The sequence below is a fragment of the Bos grunniens genome, chromosome 7, assembly GCF_055505025.1.
Source record: "Bos grunniens cultivar Pamir isolate PY7600 chromosome 7, Bosgru_T2T1.0, whole genome shotgun sequence".
NCBI lineage: Eukaryota > Metazoa > Chordata > Mammalia > Artiodactyla > Bovidae > Bos > Bos grunniens.
Window position 1 is genome coordinate 63,638,492 of NC_141171.1, and position 18,955 is coordinate 63,657,446.

Sequence of the window (18,955 nt, forward strand, 5' to 3'; positions counted from 1 at the left end):
CCTTCTCAGGCCCATCCATGCACAACGTTCCTTTCTTTAATATGGCAGTGTTTTCTTTCATACTCACATTTTTATTTATGCACAATAAATCCAGCATTTTAATGTGAATGCCTTTGGATTTGGGATCAGACATTATTATTATATACATTGAGATCTAGCTGTCCCATTACATGTAACATCTTGAATAAGTATTTAAGTCTGCCTGATGATTAATTTCTTTATCTCTAAGGTCTCTAAAATTATCTGAAAAGTGATAATTAGCTGATATAGCCATTGTCAGACTTATGTATAATAATAGGTCAGACTTTTTCTAAATTTGGTCTACAGACCACCTGCATCAGTTTCTTGCAGGTATTTAATAGAATTGCACGGTTTTGATTACATACTTTTGATTCAGAAGCTCTGGCTTCCAGAGTTGCATTTTATCCAAGTGATTCTTATGTGCATGTAGGTTTAAGAACCACTGAATGTTTTGGAAAAGTGCTTTATATGGTATAGGGCATTGTATAAATGCAATTTTAAGAACATTTATTTTTCCACCAGAATGGTCCTGGTCGTTGCCTCTCTTGGCCCCAAAATCTCTCTCCAGAAGCACCCCTACAGGGTCACCATCTAAATTGTCTAAGGATACATTGATGAAGGTGAATATCCACCTGACCGGAAATTTTGCAGTCTACTGAAGGCTTGACTCACCAACCTTTTAAAGAAAATTCTGTCATGTTGTTGAGTGTGTGTACTAACAGGATGGAGATTCAGGCAGGAAGACTGAGACACATTGCTGAACAAAGAAAAAAATCTCTGCAGCTGGAAAAAAGAAAATGAAGCTGAGCTTAGTGTTTCATATAAATGTAAGACCTGTTTACAATATTTAAAATATCTCATATGATCACACACAGAGAGTGAAGGTGAAATCTATACCTTTATCATCTCTTGACCAGATTTCTATTAATCCCTCAGTTATTGTCTGAAAAATAAAAGTGTTTGTCCCTCAGTTGTGTCTGATTCTTTGCAACTGTATGTAGACTGTAGCCCACCAGGTTCCTCTGTCCATGGGATTCTCTAAGAGGCAAGAATACTGCAGCAGGTTGCCTTGCTCTCGTCTAGGGGATCTTCTTGACCCAGGGATTGAACTTGAGTCTTTTATGTTTCCTGCATTGGCAGGCCGGTTCTTTACCACTAGCACCACCTAGGAAGCCTCCCAATTGTTGTTTAGTTAGGTAATTTTTCTTGTATCTCTTTGTACATCATCATGGGGGAGAAGAACCCAGGCTAAATCATTTCCTTGCCCCCAGCAAGAGACTGTTGCCTTGGCTGAGGTGGGCTGTGTGTCACATGAGGCCAGAGAGCAAGAGTACCTGGTGGGAGCCACCATCACCTGGTCTAATGCTGCCTTCCTCTTCAGGGAACTACTGACATCAAGACCAGCCTGAATTCTGTGCTGCATGAAAACCCAGAGTACTCCCAGACAGACTATCTAAAGCTCAAGAGATAGCCAACCACATGGGGTTTCAAGCCCTTGGATAATACTATCCCAATGGAAATGCTTAAGATCTACTTTTGCATTCTGAACTTTTTAAAAAATGTATTTTCACTAAGGAAATTATCATTATTATTATTTTCAACAAACTGAAGAATAGAACAGAGAAAGCTACAAAATAGCTGGGACTTATGGTCTAGCTCAGAGGTGATTTTTTTCAACTCATCTAGGCTGAAATTACTGCAGTCTTCCCCTTAGAGCTTCTTTGGAATTTATTTTCAATTTTGACTGCATACCTGTAAAAATAGGATGCAGAATGATACTGCAGTTTCTGAAGAAGAGTCTGGAAAACTAGACTGTGCCATGCTTATAAACAAATACAAATATATGTGTTCTAAAGCCTTGCTTAGATTGAGATTCCAATTTCCCAATCACTTTACCCAGGGTCTCTATTATTAACTCTTCAGTGTGTCTTGATAGAACCACCCTCCCCTCCCATGCTGCCTTTAAAGATACTTTTAGGTGGAGTATAAAAGAAAGGTAGTTATGAAGAGACCTATTTTTTAGTTCTGACTCTACTTCTCTGTATATTTCTTTATAAAGACATCATAACATCTTGGGCCTCAGCTTTCTCACCAATGAAATGGGAGGAGGTTGAACTAGATCAATATTTCTGAAGTGGTATTTCCTAGAACACAACTAAAATACCTAAAGCTAATTGCATGCAGAACTCAACAATTTAGATATTTTTAGTATGTTGCAAATCCCCTGACTTAATTTCAGGGTTAAATACTTAGAAAATCTGTAATATCCCACACCATGGATCACATGTATGCAAAAGCTTGTTATTTGATTGCTAGTGAAGGGACTGAGTAGGAATGAGGAGACCTAGGTTTGCAAAAAATTACTGTGTAAACTTGGATGTGTCATTTTCAGTCATTTCCTGTCTGTTTTCTCATTTGTCAAATTAAATTTGAACACATCTGAGCTCTCTTCATTATGTTATTTTGATAATGATGCATAAACAGGCTGTAAAAAAAAAAAAAAAGAAACTCCTAAGAAACTTTAACTTTCATTATGAGACTTTATTGGGATGTAAACTGAAATTGAATCAATGTTAAAAAAAAAAAAAAAGGAAAGTGACAAGATGCTTTCAACAGTCTTCTTGTTGCCAGGAGAGTGAGGTCTGGAGCGGCAGATTGGTTCATCTATAAGGCCCATTCCAATAGATTCCAGGGACAGTTGAATGTGAAGACATCTAAGGAGGCTAAGTATAAGAGCTGGGATCTGTGAGCCATGACTAGCATGCAACTTGGAGTAGGTCACAACAGCATGTGTTCCACATGTAGGTGGGCCTGCACTTGACATGCCCACCTTTTTGAGAGGACACATGCACACAGATAAAGCTGATCCTGAGGCTGTGATATTCTGCCTGTTATACATATATATCTTTGGAGCATCTGGAAAATCCTCAGGTAAAAACAGTGAAAAAAGATGAACTCCATCAGAATTGCCATCTGTAGGAAACACAGATACCATGATAGAAATACAAGTGCTTTGGAGCTATTCCTTTTCTTATCCTAGAATTTCTTGCCTGTTTTTTTAGGTTTGAAGCTTTCCTCCTGATTTCTGTTTCATGGTCCAGTTCATGTCCCAGCCTTTCCATGAAGCTCTTAAAGGAGATCATAGCTTAACTTTCCTACGCAGGCAAGATGTCTCGACATCTTTCACAGGGATATTCACACAGTAAGTCATCAATAAATAATGATCCCGTCAAGCAATATATGAATCATATACAAGAAATAGTATATGTTTATATGTAACATGTAAATATGCTAACATCATAAGCAGTTTTATAAAGATGGGTGATATTAATTTTATTTTCAATTGAGTTTATTGTTAAAGAAAATATAGAGACAAGTGGGCAAGCAGAAGGACCAGATTGCTGGCCAAATAGGTTTATTTTTCTTGACTCCTAAAATAAGTCCATAGTCTGTGAAAGAGAAATAACGTCACAAAGAGGGATGAAGGAGGACTTTCCCGAATCTTGTCATGAGGTGCCGATGCCTAGAGTTTGCTAGGTAGCCAACATGCCATTTAGAGGTCTGAGTAGGAGTCTCTTAGCACAGAAATGTGGACACCCAGAAAATTACCATTGTGTAATCAGTTTTTGTGTTCAAAAACTGGAGTCAGGAAAGCAAAATACTTGAAATAGAAGTAGGTCAGATAACAGATTTTGCTTCAAAATTCATTTTCTGATCTTACACAGAATTGCTGCATTGACTCAGGCTGGACCTCTGGAGGAATAATTAAAGAATTCCATGTAGACTAAATGTACTCTCTCTTCTTTTCTATTGAGCACATTAGCATAGGATTCCTAATGTGTCCACTTTGCTTCTGTTTTGTTTAAGTTCAGTTTCCTCCTCTAGAATGTAAGGATAATAATAATAAGTGCCCTATAGGATTGTTGAGAGAATTCAATGAGATAATGTATATGGATGTGCTTTATAAACTAAGAATATAAAATACTGTATAACTATATTATTATAACTTTTCTCATTTGATTGTAGATTAAATAGAATATCTCCATGTAGGAAAACATAGTAAAAATCAGGGAAAATAGTAGTTATAATGGACAATCTAGTTAAGTGTGAAGGGCGAGAGAGAAACTTACAGTTAACAGATTTCTTTTCTAACCTATATGAAGTTGAACAGTTTTATAGCAGAATACAATTTGTGTTCGATCCCTGGGTTGGGAAGATCCCCAGGAGGAGGGCATGGCAACCCATATTCTTGCTTGGAGAATCCCCATGGACAGAGAAGCCTGGTGGGCTCTAGTCCATAGAGTCACAGAGTCGGACACGACTGAAGTGGCTTAACACGCACCCACGCACTATCTGTTAGAGTGTACCAGTGAAGAGAAGAAACACGAAATAGCCCATCTTTCCTTTTCCCCTTGTCAAGGACCTAAAAATTTGTTTAACGCTTTTTTTGAACACCTACTGTATGCCAGGAAGTGTTGGATGCTAGGATACAGTGGTGAACAAGACAAATAAAACTTTCATATGCTTTTCAGTGATAATGAGAAAGAGAGGGGATATTAAATTAATAAGATCCTGTCAAATATGCTATGAGGAAACAAACAAATGGATGTGATGGAGCATAGGTCCAGTGGGGGGTGTGGTGACCATGAAAAATCTCTTACTGTGAAGAATATCACTGACTGATGGCCTCGTTCGTTGCACCCAGAATCCATGGCCACGTTCATGCTGAAGTTGCCCTTATCAAGGGCTGCTCCCCACCAGTCACTCAGCATGTGGGAGGATGGAGTTCTAATGCTGGCTCATTGCTGTGGGATGAAGGACTCTTCCAATGGTGACTGTGACTTGAGGACTGGATATCAGCCTTGCGGAAATGTCATTAGGACTGTAGCATAGTTTAAGATGCTTCTTACCCAAACCCTCTTCCTTTTCTCTCTCTTCACAGGGGTCAAACTTACATCACAGTGATGCCCCCACCCCCAACTCCCTCACAGGCGTTGTCTCCCAATATGTCTCTTACATGTCTAATATCACTTGGTGCCTGCTTCTCAGAGGACTTCAACTAATTCAGGGGAGGAACTGCTCATTTCAGTGTGTGTCAGGCAATGCCTGTTGGAAGAGAAGATGGTTGAGGTGACATCTAGAGGAAGAGCATTTTAGGAAAACAGAACGTCAAGTGCAAACGTTATAAGGCAGGGATATGCTTGGCATGTTCAAGAAAGAGGGAAAAGGACAGCAAGCTGAAATGTGGAGAGTGAGGAAAGGAACATTAGGACAGAGGGTTAGAAAGGAAAGCGGGATCAAATCATGTAGGATCTTACAGGTGATGTTAATAAAATTGGGTTTTATGTTAAGTATGATGCGAAGCTGCTGGAGCATTTTGAGCTGCTGAGTGAGATGGTCTGAGAGAGAAAGTACTTTCTACAGCCATATTTTCTGCAAACATGTAGTCCTGTTTGACATAGAAGATAGCGGGTGCCTGTCTTCTGAGTTTTTCTCAGGTGGATCCTACATGTGCCTCAGCCTTCATCACCTCTTCTTCCCTTTCCTTCTTCAGTCTGAGAAGGGGATGGAAGAAGTTAAGTTTTGACCGTGACAACTGACAGAATTGAGAAAAGCATACCATACTGACTTAATCCAAAGATTTTATATCTTTGATTTTTCTCTTCTTGAGATCAAATCAGGGAGTACAGTTTCAGATTGGTCAGTCTGATTACTATTAGAAAATCTTTAATCGTTACAAATTCTCTTTGGGTCTGAGGTTTTATTTAACAACCCCTCTTCCCCCCATCTCTCTTCACATTTGCCAAATTTGGAATTTTAGGTCTTTTCTTCTTCTCTTGCACAAACTATCTGCACAAAGTACTCTTTGATTCTCATTTCATTTGTCCAGAGAGGACTTTGGGTTGTCTATACCCCTTTTCCTGATACAAGGCTTTCTTTCATGTACACAAGAGATTCTTTGTGATTTTTAACAAATGTAATTGAACATTGGTCACTTAATACTCTATTGACAGGATTTGCCAACTCTTAAGGACATGCTTACATGAACAATTATTGACTATGCCAAAGCCTTTGACTGTGTGGATAACAATAAACTGTGGAAAATACTGAAAGTGATGGGAATACCAGACCACCTGACCTGCCTCTTGAGAAACCTGTATGCAGGTCAGGAAGCAACAGTTAGAACTGGACATGGAACAACAGACTGGTTCCAAATAGGAAAAGGAGTACGTCAAGGCTGTATATTGTCACCCTGCTTATTTAACTTATATGCAGAGTACATCATGAGAAACGCTGGGCTGGAAGAAGCACAAGCTGAAATCAAGATTGCTGGGAGAAATATCAATAACCTCAGGTATGCAGATGACACCACCCTTATGGCAGAAGGTGAAGAGGAACTAAAAAGCCTCTTGATGAAAGTGAAAGAGGAGAGTGAAAAAGTTGGCTTAAAGCTCAACATTCAGAAAACTAAGATCATGGCATCTGGTCCCATCACTTCATGGGAAATAGATGGGGAAACAGTGGAAACAGTGTCAGACTTTATTTTTTTGGGCTCCAAAATCACTGCAGATGGTGATTGCAGCCATGAAATTAAAAGACGCTTACACCTTGGAAGGAAAGTTATCACCAACCTAGACAGCATACTGAATAGCAGAGACATTACTTTGCCAACAAAGGTTCATCTAATCAAGGCTATGGTTTTTCCTGTGGTCATGTATAGATGTGAGCGTTGGACTGTGAAGAAAGCTGAGTGCCAAAGAATTGATGCTTTTGAACTGTGGTGTTGGAGAAGACTCTTGAGAGTCCCTTGGACTGCAAGGAGATCCAACCAGTCCATTCTGAAGGAGATCAGCCCTGGGTGTTCTTTGGAAGGACTGATGCTAAAGCTGAAACTCCAATACTTTGGCCACCTCATGTGAAGAGTTGACTCATTGGAAAAGACTCTGATGCTGGGAGGGATTGGGGGCAGGAGGAGAAGGGGACGCCAAAGGATGAGATGGCTGGATGGCATCACTGACTCGATGGACGTGAGTCTGAGTGAACTCCGGGAGTTGGTGATGGACAGGGAGGCCTGGTGTGCTGTGATTCATGGGGTCACAAACAGTCGGACACGACTGAGTGACTGAATGAACTGAACTACATGAACAAACCTTTGTAATTACAGTAATGGCAGATGCCCAAAGGACACAAGTAGTATGCCCTGAGGGTGTGGGTCAGGTCTGGGGATTAAACCCTTAATGAGTTTATATCTCAGAGAAGTGATCATTTACTCTATCATGAATTACCTATTAAGTGGCTGTCATGGGCCAACCTCTGATCTAGATGATGAGGATACAGTGGTGATGACCTGAATGTCTTTGCTCATGAGCCTTAGTATTTGGTAGAATGGAAAGAGTGTGGAATTAAGGAAGGGATAAGAAAGGCTGAGCAGGACACCTGCATTCAGAACTTCATAGCTGTAGTGCTCTGGGCAAATTCCTCTTTTTTCATTCTAAGCTTCTCATCAGTTAAACAGGGTATTAAGAACTCCCCTGCTGCCACTGGGGTGGTTGCAGGAGTCATATGAAGTAATAAGTTATTACAACTGTGCAGCACATTAGATTGTTATTGGTTTTATTTTGATTTTAAATAAACTTTTTTGGAAGTTTTTGATTTATAGGAAAACTGAGAAGATTATCCAGAGGGATCCTGTATTCCTCTGCACACAGCTTCCCCTACAATTAACATCTTATATTAGTATGGTAAATTTGTTATATTAATGAATTGCTATAACTGATATTATTAACTGAAGTTTATAATTTATTTGTGGATCAGCGATAAAGAATCTGTCTGCCAGTGCAGGAGATGTGGTTTTGATCTCTGAGCCAGGGAGATCCCCTGGAGAAGAGAAATGGCAACCCATTCCAGTATACTTACCTGGGAAATTCATGGACAGAGGAGCCCGGCAGGCTGCAATCTATAAGGTCCCAAGGAGTTGGACATGACTTTGCAACTAAATAGCAATGACAATAATGTCCTTTGGATGCTCATCCATCCAGAATGTCACATTATGTATAGCTGTTGTCATTTGTTAAGCTCTTGGTTGTAAAGTTGTGAACATTTCTCAGACTATTTTTTTTATAACCTTGAGAATTCTGAGCAGTACTGGCCAGGTATATTATATGGTGTCTCTCTTTTGGAATTTGTCTGTTGCTTTTCTCAAGATTAGACTACGATCATGGGTTTTTTAGAAGATCACAGCCATAAAACTACACTTTTATCACATCACTTTCAGACTGCAGACTGTGAGTATGATTCATGACTGTTGATGTTGCCCTCAATGACCTGGCTGAGGCACTGTTTGTCAGATTTCTGCACTTTATAAAGTTGTTTATCCCCACCTCATTGGAAAGATGTCACTATACACACCCACACTTAAGGTATAGGGAGGTATCTTTCACCTCTTTGAGTATTTATATAAAGCATTTGAAATTTTTCTACATGGGAGATTTGTCTCTTTTTCCCATCTGTTTATCCAGTCACTTATTTGTATCAGTATGAACTCGTGAATATTTACTTTCTCATTTCAGTTACTCTCCAATACTATAGTATTTCATTACTCAGGCTGTTTTAGCTTTGGTCATTGGTTGATGGTTGTGTTCCTTTGGCATACCCAGTCACCATGGGTTTCTTCTCTTTCTTCTGTCCCTTCTTCCCTCCCTTCCTTCCATCCTCCTTGATGCCACACATTCCTCTTACGTATTTCCCGCCTCAGTTATAGAGTTTGTCTTTTCTTCAGTGAACTCTGAATCCTTTTACTGGAGAATGACATTAGCAAACAAGATTGGTTCCAGTTTATCCATTCACTTATAAAGGACATTTTGGTGGCCTCCATAATCTCCTTTGGTAGAGATTATAAATGAAGCTACTGTAAACATTCATGTGCAGGGTTTGTGTATGTATGTGTATGCATGTGTATGGGGGGGCAATTAAATGTTTGAGGCATTTCTAACTTCATTTTTTAATTTTTATTTTCAAAATATTTGTTGTTGTTGTTATTCAGTGGCTGAATTGTGTCTGATTCTTCGTGACCCCACGGACTGTGGCATGCCAGGCTGCTCCCCTGTCCTTGACCATCTCCCAGAGTTTGCTCAAATTCATGTCCATTGAGTCAGTGGTGCTATCTAACCATCTGATCCTCTGCTGCCCCTTCTCCTTTTGCCTTCATTCTTTCCCAGCATCAGAGTCTTTTCTGAAGTGTTGGCTCTTCGCATCAGGTGGCCAAAGTATTGGAGCTTCAGGTTCAGCACCAGTCTTTCCAATGAATATTCAGGGTTGATTTCCTTTAGGATTGACTGGTTTGATCTCCTTACAGCCCAAGGGACTTTCAAGAGTCTTCACCACCACCCAATTGAGGGTACGATAAACGAAACAGCATCATATCTGTGTCATACATTGAAAAAGACTCAGAAAAATTGAGGTTCTTGCCTCAATTTGTACAGTTGGTGAAAGGCAGAGCTGAGACTTAAAGGTATAACCCCTTTTTAACCCCAAATCTCTGGTCCTTCATCCATAATTTACATATTTTATAGCTTTCAGTACATTATTTGAGGAAATAATTAAAAGCTCATATACCACCCTAACAGTTATTTTATTAAATCAGAGCTTGTTGTTGTTCTTATTTATTGTCTTTGTAACTGCATCTATCCCCCCCGCCCACAAATCATAGACAATTAAAGAGTAATCTGCTGTAGTATAAATTAAAAAGAGAACTACAAACATTACCTCTATTTTTTGCTACTTCTCATTTTATTGCCTTACTTAGAGAATGCTGCCAAGGCACCTTTTCTTCATGTTTTTGCCATTACCTTTTATTATCCTTTGCCATTGCTTTCAATAATTTTGGATGGTATATAGAATGTGTTTTAAACAGATAATTTAAATTAATCATATTTTTAAATTAAAAAGCATACTATGTAACAGTGATGCATTTAGTGCATACTAGACACAGGGCTAAGCCATTCACTTTCTTCATTTATTCCTTGCAGCCATCAGAGATCGCTTCTATTATAATCCCCATTTTACAGATGAAGAAACTGAGGTTCAAGGGAATTAACTTGCCCAAGAACAAGCAGTGGGTAAGAGATAGGAGTAGGACTCGGCATCTGTTCAAGTATTCTGTTTGCCACAGTTTATTAATGATTTCCAGAGATGCAGTACCTTCAAAAACAGAGTAGCTGTATCAGAGATAAAAGCCTGAAATTGAGTTTATGGGAGCAAGAAAGGTATAGTGAGGGTGTGGCAATGCCACCAGACCTGGAGTGGCAAAACCAGACAAGGGTGTCCTGTAAACACAGTTACTGAACAAAAGAAGTTGAACCTAAGGAAAGAGGAAATAGTACGTCCCCCTGGTGACACCATCTAATAAGAACAGCGGCTGCTCTGGGGCACGGGCCCATTATGTTAAAGTGATAATGGTGCAATTAGTTCTTTCCTCATTTTCCCATGTTAACCCAGGGGTAAAATGGCACACTGAGCAAATATACTAAATTACATTAAAGTCCATGTTCAATTTGAAAATCTTAGCTGCTGGCTGCAGAGAGATTAGCAGACTCTAGCAACTTTTTCTTTTTTTTTAACTCGTACTCCATCTCCACCCTAATGAAAAACCTCAGCCTTAGCACTGATTGTTTTTATCAGATGAAAGACAGGTTCCTGCAGGCAACCCTGAGTTGGCACTGTGAGGTTTCCAGAGAGAATTCTTGGCATGGGTTAGCAGAGTGAATCTTATGTAATAACCAATAAATATTTCTTGGCAAGAATGTTGGCATAGTGCTGGGCATGAGGATGATGGCCATTTATACCAAAAAAAGTTTGCCTCTGGGATCCTGATCTAGTCAGCATCACTGGCATTATGAAGACAGTACTAGTGGGGAATTCAGAAGTGGGACCTCAGTGTCTTGGTACCCTATCTGTGCAGAAATCCAGCTGGGTTTCAGCTCAGTGATGATCATTGAACTCCAGAACTTGCCAAGTGTTTCTAACATGTGACTCTGTTGATCAAGCCTAAGTGGAGAGACTGAGGTCGTGGGCTTATTAAAGTCACGTTTATCCATTTGACACATTTTTACTGATGACTTATACTAGGTGTCAGACACCGTACTCTCTTCTGGGTTCAGGAGGAAAACTATGAAACAGTTCTAAACTCAAGGAAATCACAGTGTGGGGTTGAGATAGACAAGTATATACTGATGTGTGAAGTCGTAGAATGAATTAATAAAGGAGGGCCACATCAGCTTATTGAAGCATTGTTTTAACGTGGTCTTTTCCAGCTGTAAGAGACCAAAAATATCTGTGTGTCTATGGTGGGTGGGGGAGCACAACTTCTTCCCACATGCGTAGGAGCCTTTGAGCCTGACATTTTGTCTAGGATTTTTTTAAAAAACTTTTAATTTAAAGTATAGCTGAGCAACAATGCTGTGATGGTTTCAGGTGCAAAGCAGAGCGACTCGGCTATACATATGTCTGGCATATAGCAACAGCACAATAAACCATCAGGATATTTTTATTGTTTGTACTGCTTCTGTTGTTATCACACAGATGTGATGTGTGCGTGTTTCTCAGTTGTGTTCGACTCTGACCCCATGGACTGTAGCCTGCCAGGCTCCTCTGTCCATGGACTTTTCATGGACTGTCCTGAACTGTCCATGGACTTTTACAGAATACTGGAGTGGGTTGCCGTTTCCTACTCCAGGGAGTCTTTCCCAACCCAGGGATCGAACATGTTTCTTGTGTCTCTTGCCCATTCCCCCCAAAATGCCCCTCCCATCCAGGCTGCCACATAATGTTGAGCAGAGTTCCCTGTGCTATACAGTAGGTCCTTTTTGGTTATCCATTTTGTATCTAACAGTGTGTACATATGGATCTCAGTTGTCAAGGATTTAGTAAAAACAAAACACTTGTTTTTCAGGACTGCAAATGAAAGTTGCAGACACAGAGTAAAACTGGCCTGTCCCAAAGAAAAGAGGTTTAGCTCCTCCTAAAATGAGTCAATAGGGCAATGAAACCATGTATGTCTAAACTGTACCATTGTATCTTTCCTCCAAGCACCCAGAGAGGAGATAGGCTCTCTGTTGAGGATGTACTTTGGGTGGGGATGGGAGGTGTTCAGTGAACATGACAAGATGCACCTACATTAAACACTGGCCCATCTTCAGATAGATCAGATGGTCATGGTCAGTAAGCAATGTAATGGCAGCCGTAAAGAACTGAAGACCAGACATCTCTTTTCTCTATATTGTTGGTCGTATGTAAGTCCCTTCTCACTTACCACCACCTCAGTGAATAAATGATTCCACTGAGGTACTCAAATGTGACAATTTAAAAATATTTTTCCATCCTGACATTCGAGGATTTGAAGTAAAATTATTTTATTAAATCAAATGTAACTACAATTTAATGTAAATATTAAGTAAGAATGTAAACTTTTAAAAGAATATTTGATTTGGAATGACTTTAGATTTACTAAAAAGTTGCAAAGAGGGTACAAAGAGTGCCCATAATCCCTAACCTAAAGAACACGACAGTGCTGATGGTCTTAGACTTCTGGCCTCCAGAAGTGTGAGAAATAAATTACTGTTGTATATAAACCACCCAGTATGTGGTATTTGTTGTCACAGCCCCAACTGGCCAAGATACTATGCATATTTAGTTTATACTTTGTGTTATGATCCAGTATGCTGTTATTGGTATTTCCTGTTTTCCAGGTTTGGTCACTGAGAGTTCCATTAGTTTAGTTCTTATGTCCCTTCAAGGTGTCATTGTTTTATTTCTTGAGCATTTTAACTTCCGGATACTACCAAATGTGTCAGGCTTAGCTCTTAATCTCCTTGCCATGGCCCTACAATCAGTCATTTATTCAAGGAAGCTTGGTTTATTTTATTGGAGGATGGTATTTTGAAACCAAGATCTGGGCCTTGGGAATAATGGTTGCTTCTAGAGTGACATTGCTTGGTAGAGCTCGGTGGTATATGTACATATACTAACCCAGGCACTTATCTACAACTATTTCTCTATCCATCCAACTGTATGTGCATATTTAGCTACACATAAATGTATATTGATGTACAACAAGGTTATTCAGTCTTCTATTCATGCAGTAAGTTTTCTTTCCAGTAATGAGAATTCTGGCACTTACCATCCATTTATTTATTTTTTCAACCCCAGTATACATATAAAAAAGTTTCATGTGTCCCCATGATAAACAGCTTTGACAACTAGAATGCACTCTCTATGCATAATTTTTTTCTTTGCCCTTATAGTTTTCAGTCTAAATACACTTTCAGAGTGACTTAGGTCATCTCTATTTCTCCCTTCCTCTTATATTACAGTTATGTTATATATTTATAATACGTAGTTAGACTAACATTTTTAGTCTGTACTTTATCTTGGGAATCTCTTGACATTCTAGTTACTTATTTTTATTTTATAACTTACATACATCAATGTTTATTCTTTGTGATGTAAAATTCTATGAATTTTGAAAAATGCATGGAGTATGGTGTCATATGTCCAACACTACAGTAGCATATAGAACAATTCCATAAAATTTCCTCTGAAGACTCTAGTAATTTAATATTTCATGCAACCTAATGTAAAAGAAACATATCAAATCTTCCTGAGACAGATACTGTATGTTAGCTCACTGTAGACCTATCCAATCCCTCCCTGTCTCAGTTATCCTTTGTACTCACCCATTTCTGCCTCCACCATTTTTTAGCAGCCACTGATCTGTTTTCCTTTCTTATAGTCTTGTGTTTCCTGAAATGTCTTATAAGTTGAAATCATGCAATATGCAATTTTTGGGGTTTGCCTTTTTTCACTTATCAAAATGCCTTTAATATTTATTTGTGCTGTTGAATATATCAATGAACAATTTAGTGGAAGCCATAGTGGATGGAAGACTTGAGACTTTTCCTCTTTTTTTGTGATACCAAATATGTCTACCCTTAGGGACTTCCCAGCCTACCAATGCAGGAAACACAGGAGACTCAGATTTGATCCCTGGGTCAAGAAGATCCACTGGAGTAGGAAATGGTAACCCACTCCAGTATTCTCATCTAGGAAATCTCATGGATAGAGGAGCCTAGCGGGCTACAGTCCATGGAGGTCACAAAGAGTTGGACGTGATTGAACAACTGAGCATATATGCACATTCCTACCCAACATTTCAACATTTATGATTCTGGGGAGAGACTCAAAAATATGATTGATGTTTAAGTTTTCACTATCCTGAAAAGTAGGAATTTTAAGCCACATCTAAAATCATCTTAAAAGATGAATGTAATAATTTGATATTTGATGTAACTTAGTATAAAATAAATTTATCAGATATTCCTGAGGCAGATAATATATTTTGGCTCTCTCTACACCTATCTGATCCCCCCATCCTGATTCCTCTTTTTCGTCTGATTTACAACACTAGAGGCTTGTATACCTCTGTCTATATCCAAATTCTTTATCTATGTCTATGTATGATCTATGCCTCCCTTGCAGCTAAGAGTGGCCAGTAAAGCAGTTCTTGTCCTTTGGTTATTTACATGTCTTTCTTTGCTTTTCTCTCTGCCTGGATTATGGACCTGGAGATGTACATGTTAGTTCAAGGTTCAGTAGCCATGTTGAGATAATGGAAACAAAAAGGAGAGCGAGAAGATAGAGCCTGATTCCCTGACAGCATTGTGCTCTGGTACAAGCCCTGGGCCCCCTGAGTCCATTCTTTCATGGGATAAATAATATTCTATGCATTAAGCTACTGTTGTCTTGCTTTCTGTTGCTCACAGCCAAACACTATAATACATACTTTGATAGTATATATGAGGTACTCTGGAACATTAAAAAAGTGACTAAAGATGTCTGGCAATTCAGTAAAATAATTATTTCTCTTTAATAATTTTGAACCCTTATTAATTGAAAATTACTGTGCCAAACCCTCCTATAGGTACAAAGATGCCTTAAGTGAATTTTCTGTCATGAAGAAGGTTATTATGTAAAATAGTCAGTGTAGGGTATATCCAAAAGAGTTCTGGACTTGGAGTTGAGATTTGGGTTCAAAATATGCCTTTTAATTAGTCATGTAACACACTTTCTTTACTGATTTATTGCTATGGTTTATTAACTCATTGTCAATCACTTTGTGCTGAGCTCTTTATTATGCTTGGTCTTCACAACTATACGTAAGACATGACATTATCTCCCATTTTCGGGAAGCTGAGGCTCAGAGTAATAAAATGAGCATTCAGAGTCACATGTTTAGTGAACAGCAGAGCTGGAATTCAAATCTCAGCCTGTCGAAACCCAAACTTTTCCACTCTTAATATCCTTATCTGTAAACTGGCTATGGTTATATCACTTCTTCCTGCCTCAGACAGTTTTTTCCAAGACTAAAAAGAGAATGAAATTGGGGGCTGGAATTACTTTTTTTTCCTTTCTTCCTTCCATAAAATAACTGTAGAATTATAAGGTGTCACAGTCAGACCTGGCACATGACATATACTAAAAAATGAATTTAATGTAAGATAGAGATCAATGTAAGAGATCAATCAAGTGGCAAAAAAGGAGAGATTAATTCCAAAGTGATAGTAATTCAATTTTATCTTCAAAGATGGCTAAGACTGTGAGCATCTGTGAAGACTGTTAAGTGGGCATCGGGTCTTTCCATCATTTCCTCATCTCCTGCTATACCAGAGTCATCAGTGGCATGAGCCACTTCTCATCCCTCTTTTCAATGCTCACTGTACAGAGCACAGGCCTTAGGCAAGGTGTGTGCCGTGGTGTTTTAGTCGAATTATTCCGATTAGGGATGCTTTTCTTTGGCAAGATTTCTTAGCTTCTTAAGGACAAATTGGTAATAGTTTACCTGCTAACTTTTTTACGTAGAAACTTCTCAAGTACCTCTCCTAGAATCTCAAGGATCAAATTCCAGATCTCAGTTCAAATACTACAAGGACGTCAGAGACATTTTGTCAAGTGCTGTGTTAATTCAGGAACAAAATGTTCAGAAATGTCATCAACAAAATAGAAAATAAAGGTTAAGTTTTGACTCTTGCATTATATCTGTGTTGTGGTAGTTCTGGGACTTTTATGTCGAGGTCATCCAAATACATGAAGAAAATGGGGAAAATCCATAGCACTGAACGGTCCAATTCATTCATGCATCCATTTTGCAAACATTTATTGAGTTCCTACTATGTGTCAGGCACTATTACAGGCAGTAGGGATACAGCAGTAAAAAGAAAAACTCTGGTGGTTGATACATTATTACCGAGGAGCTGGCTACTTTTCTCTTAGTCTTTTTTCCTCACCCCCACCTTAAAAAGGCTCTTTGCAAATCATACTTGGTGCCCTTATAAATTAGCTTTATAGAGAGTAAGAATCATGGTTCTTTTTATCTGGCTATTCTATTGTGCCTAGCACAGAGTATCAGTGTGTGTGGGGGCGGGTATCTATATGTATGTGTGCGTGTGTGTGTGTGTGTGAGATACATGAGCAGTGGGGAAGTTACATAGGGGTGAAACAAAAATAGGCTCTGGAATCAGAATGAAAAGAGTACTGGATCCAAACCTTTAGTTAGTGAAGTTCACCTGATTATTATGTAAGTTATCATGTAGCGTCTTGGATTGTTACTAAAGATAGTAATTAGACCTCTTACAAGTCTGACTTACAGCAGACTGGCTCCCTGGGCTGTTTACTATAGATAAGGGCATTGGTTTCCTGGGCAGGTTGCTGCATGTTATGCATCAGAGTTCTATTTTTATATATGGTCCTGCCTTGTCCAAGTGTATAATCAGTCTCTCATAACTTTTAAATTTCTTTAGATCTTCAGATCAGATCAGATCAGATCAGTCGCTCAGTTGTGTCTGACTCTTTGCGACCCCATAAATCGCAGCATCCCAGGCCTCCCTGTCCATCACCAACTCCCAGAGTTCACTCAGACTCACGTCCATCGAGTCAGTGATGCCATCCAGCCATCTCATCCTCTGTCATCCCCTTCTCCTCCTGCCCCCAATCCCTTCCAGCATCAGAGTCTTTTCCAATGAGTCAACTCTTCGCATGAGGTGGCCAAAGTACTGGAGTTTCAGCTTTAGCATCATTCCTTCCAAAGAAATCCCAGGGCTGATACATACTGATGTTGGTAGGGCTGTAGTCAAGAAAAAATGAGTTACTCATGTAGAGCTCTTAGAATCTCACTAACAGAGTGAGGGCTGAGTAAGTAAGTGCTACTTTTGTTCTCTACAGCTTACTCCAGAGGCCGTGATCCCAGGCAGCTACACCAAAGGCTCAGAAACTCTCTAAGAGCACAGATAAGCACAGAGTTTATGGGAAGTGGCTTCCTGCAGCGGGCTGGTCATGACATGTCTCAGTATTTTCAGTGGCACAGAGGGACATTACCAGGATACGAGAATCACTGTTAATAGAGATCAGGGATTTGAGTTGGAAAAATAAGAGTTCTGCTTAGTGTTAATTACTTACAGCTGTGTAGCCTCAGGCACATAGCAGCCAATCTTGCCCTCTTTTATAAAATGGGGATGACATTACCATCTCTTAGTGAAGGATAACTAAATAATACATATAGAGCACCCCACATAGTACCTGGCAGAGAGTAAGCACTGTGTAAAAGGTAACTTTTTTATTGTTATTATCATGGACTCAGCCAGAGGCCAAAGCCACTCTTTCCCTGGAAACAGAAAGCTCCCATAAAGTAGAAAGGTCTGTCCTCTTGGGTTATCATCATTCTAGACCCGTCTCTTTGGTGCTGGCAATGTATATGCACTAGGCGTAGCCAAGGTGTTTATCATTGAACAGAATCTTTGTGACTGAAGCCCAGAACCATACATGTTTACCATTTCCAGGTGATTTTGTACACAGTAGGGCTTTGAAAACCATCCCTACAATCTCCTGTTGGTCCCCTCTGTGCGCACGTGTTTCTCTGAAGCAATCTTCCAACCTCCTCACACCTGCTGTAACTTATAGGAAACTCACAGCATGCTTCTCCCTTTACAGAGAGGCTGCGAGATGTCCACCAAGAGGACAGGATCAGGTCTCTGACCGGGAGGTCAGCGTCTCTTCTCCTGGTTTATGGGTAAGTGTTGGTCAGTTCTGTTCTGGGCTTGCTGATAGACAGATTTTGCCAAGATAGCCTCCCCAACTTTGGGCAGGCGGGCGAAGGAAAGACTGAATGTTTCTGGGAGCAGAATGAATTTTCAGTGAGAAAACTTTGTAGCTGACAGAATTTTTGAAATGCTTATATCTTTTCAAAATTATTTGTTTATTTATGGCTGCATGGGGGTCTTTCTTGCTGTTTGCAGACTTTCTCTAGTTGCGGTGCGTGGGCTTCTCATGGTAGTGATTTCTTCTGTTGTGAAGCACAGGCTCTAGGGCACAGGATCAGTAGTTGTGCAAGGGCTTAGCTGCTCTGCAGCACGTGGAATCTTCCCAGACCAGGGATCAAATGCATGTCCCCTGCATTGGCAGGTGGATTCTTAACCACTTGACTACCAGGGAAGTCTTCAAAATGCTTATATCTGTGTGTCCTTCAGATTTGGAGAGCTAGTCAGGTCTAGAGCACAAGGCCACTACTACCAAGGAGGGCAGAGCTGACTGCAGGCAGTGCCTCCTTTGGCCTTCACTGAGAGAGTGAGGCTTTCGGGGGTATGTCTGAGTCTGACATCCTTGGACTCCTGTCAGCTTTGTTCCAGGGTCCCAGGCAGCACGGGTGAATCTAGACTCAGGGGAACAGGTATCTAGAGCTTAGCATTAGCTTGGGCCTATTTCTATGGGTTTCTGGCACTTGAGGGTCTCCCTAGGGTTTATTGGGTCTTCCACTCCTGTTTGAAAAGTCAAGAGCCTTGCAGGAGTTGGAGTGGTCTTGCCTTGTGCTGGCACGCGGTGAAGTTCT

At 39.8% G+C, this 18,955-nt stretch overlaps 1 long non-coding RNA gene across 21 annotated transcripts in view; it reads left to right on the forward strand.

The window, feature by feature from the left end:
• LOC147369714 (uncharacterized) overlaps positions 1–18,955 on the forward strand; it is a 694,358-nt gene that overhangs the window by 431,058 nt on the left and 244,345 nt on the right. For 13 of the 21 annotated variants that reach the window (XR_015167777.1, XR_015167778.1, XR_015167776.1 and 10 more), the window contains exons 3-4: positions 3,084–3,223; positions 18,061–18,139. The exons of 1 other annotated variant lie outside the window; for it this stretch is intronic. This is a non-coding gene — a long non-coding RNA (uncharacterized LOC147369714). Of the gene's footprint in view, positions 1–3,083; positions 3,224–4,963; positions 5,390–18,060; positions 18,140–18,955 lie in introns of those variants that run through there. 7 more of the 21 variants (XR_015167782.1, XR_015167788.1, XR_015167792.1 and 4 more) reach the window with 2 other exon arrangements.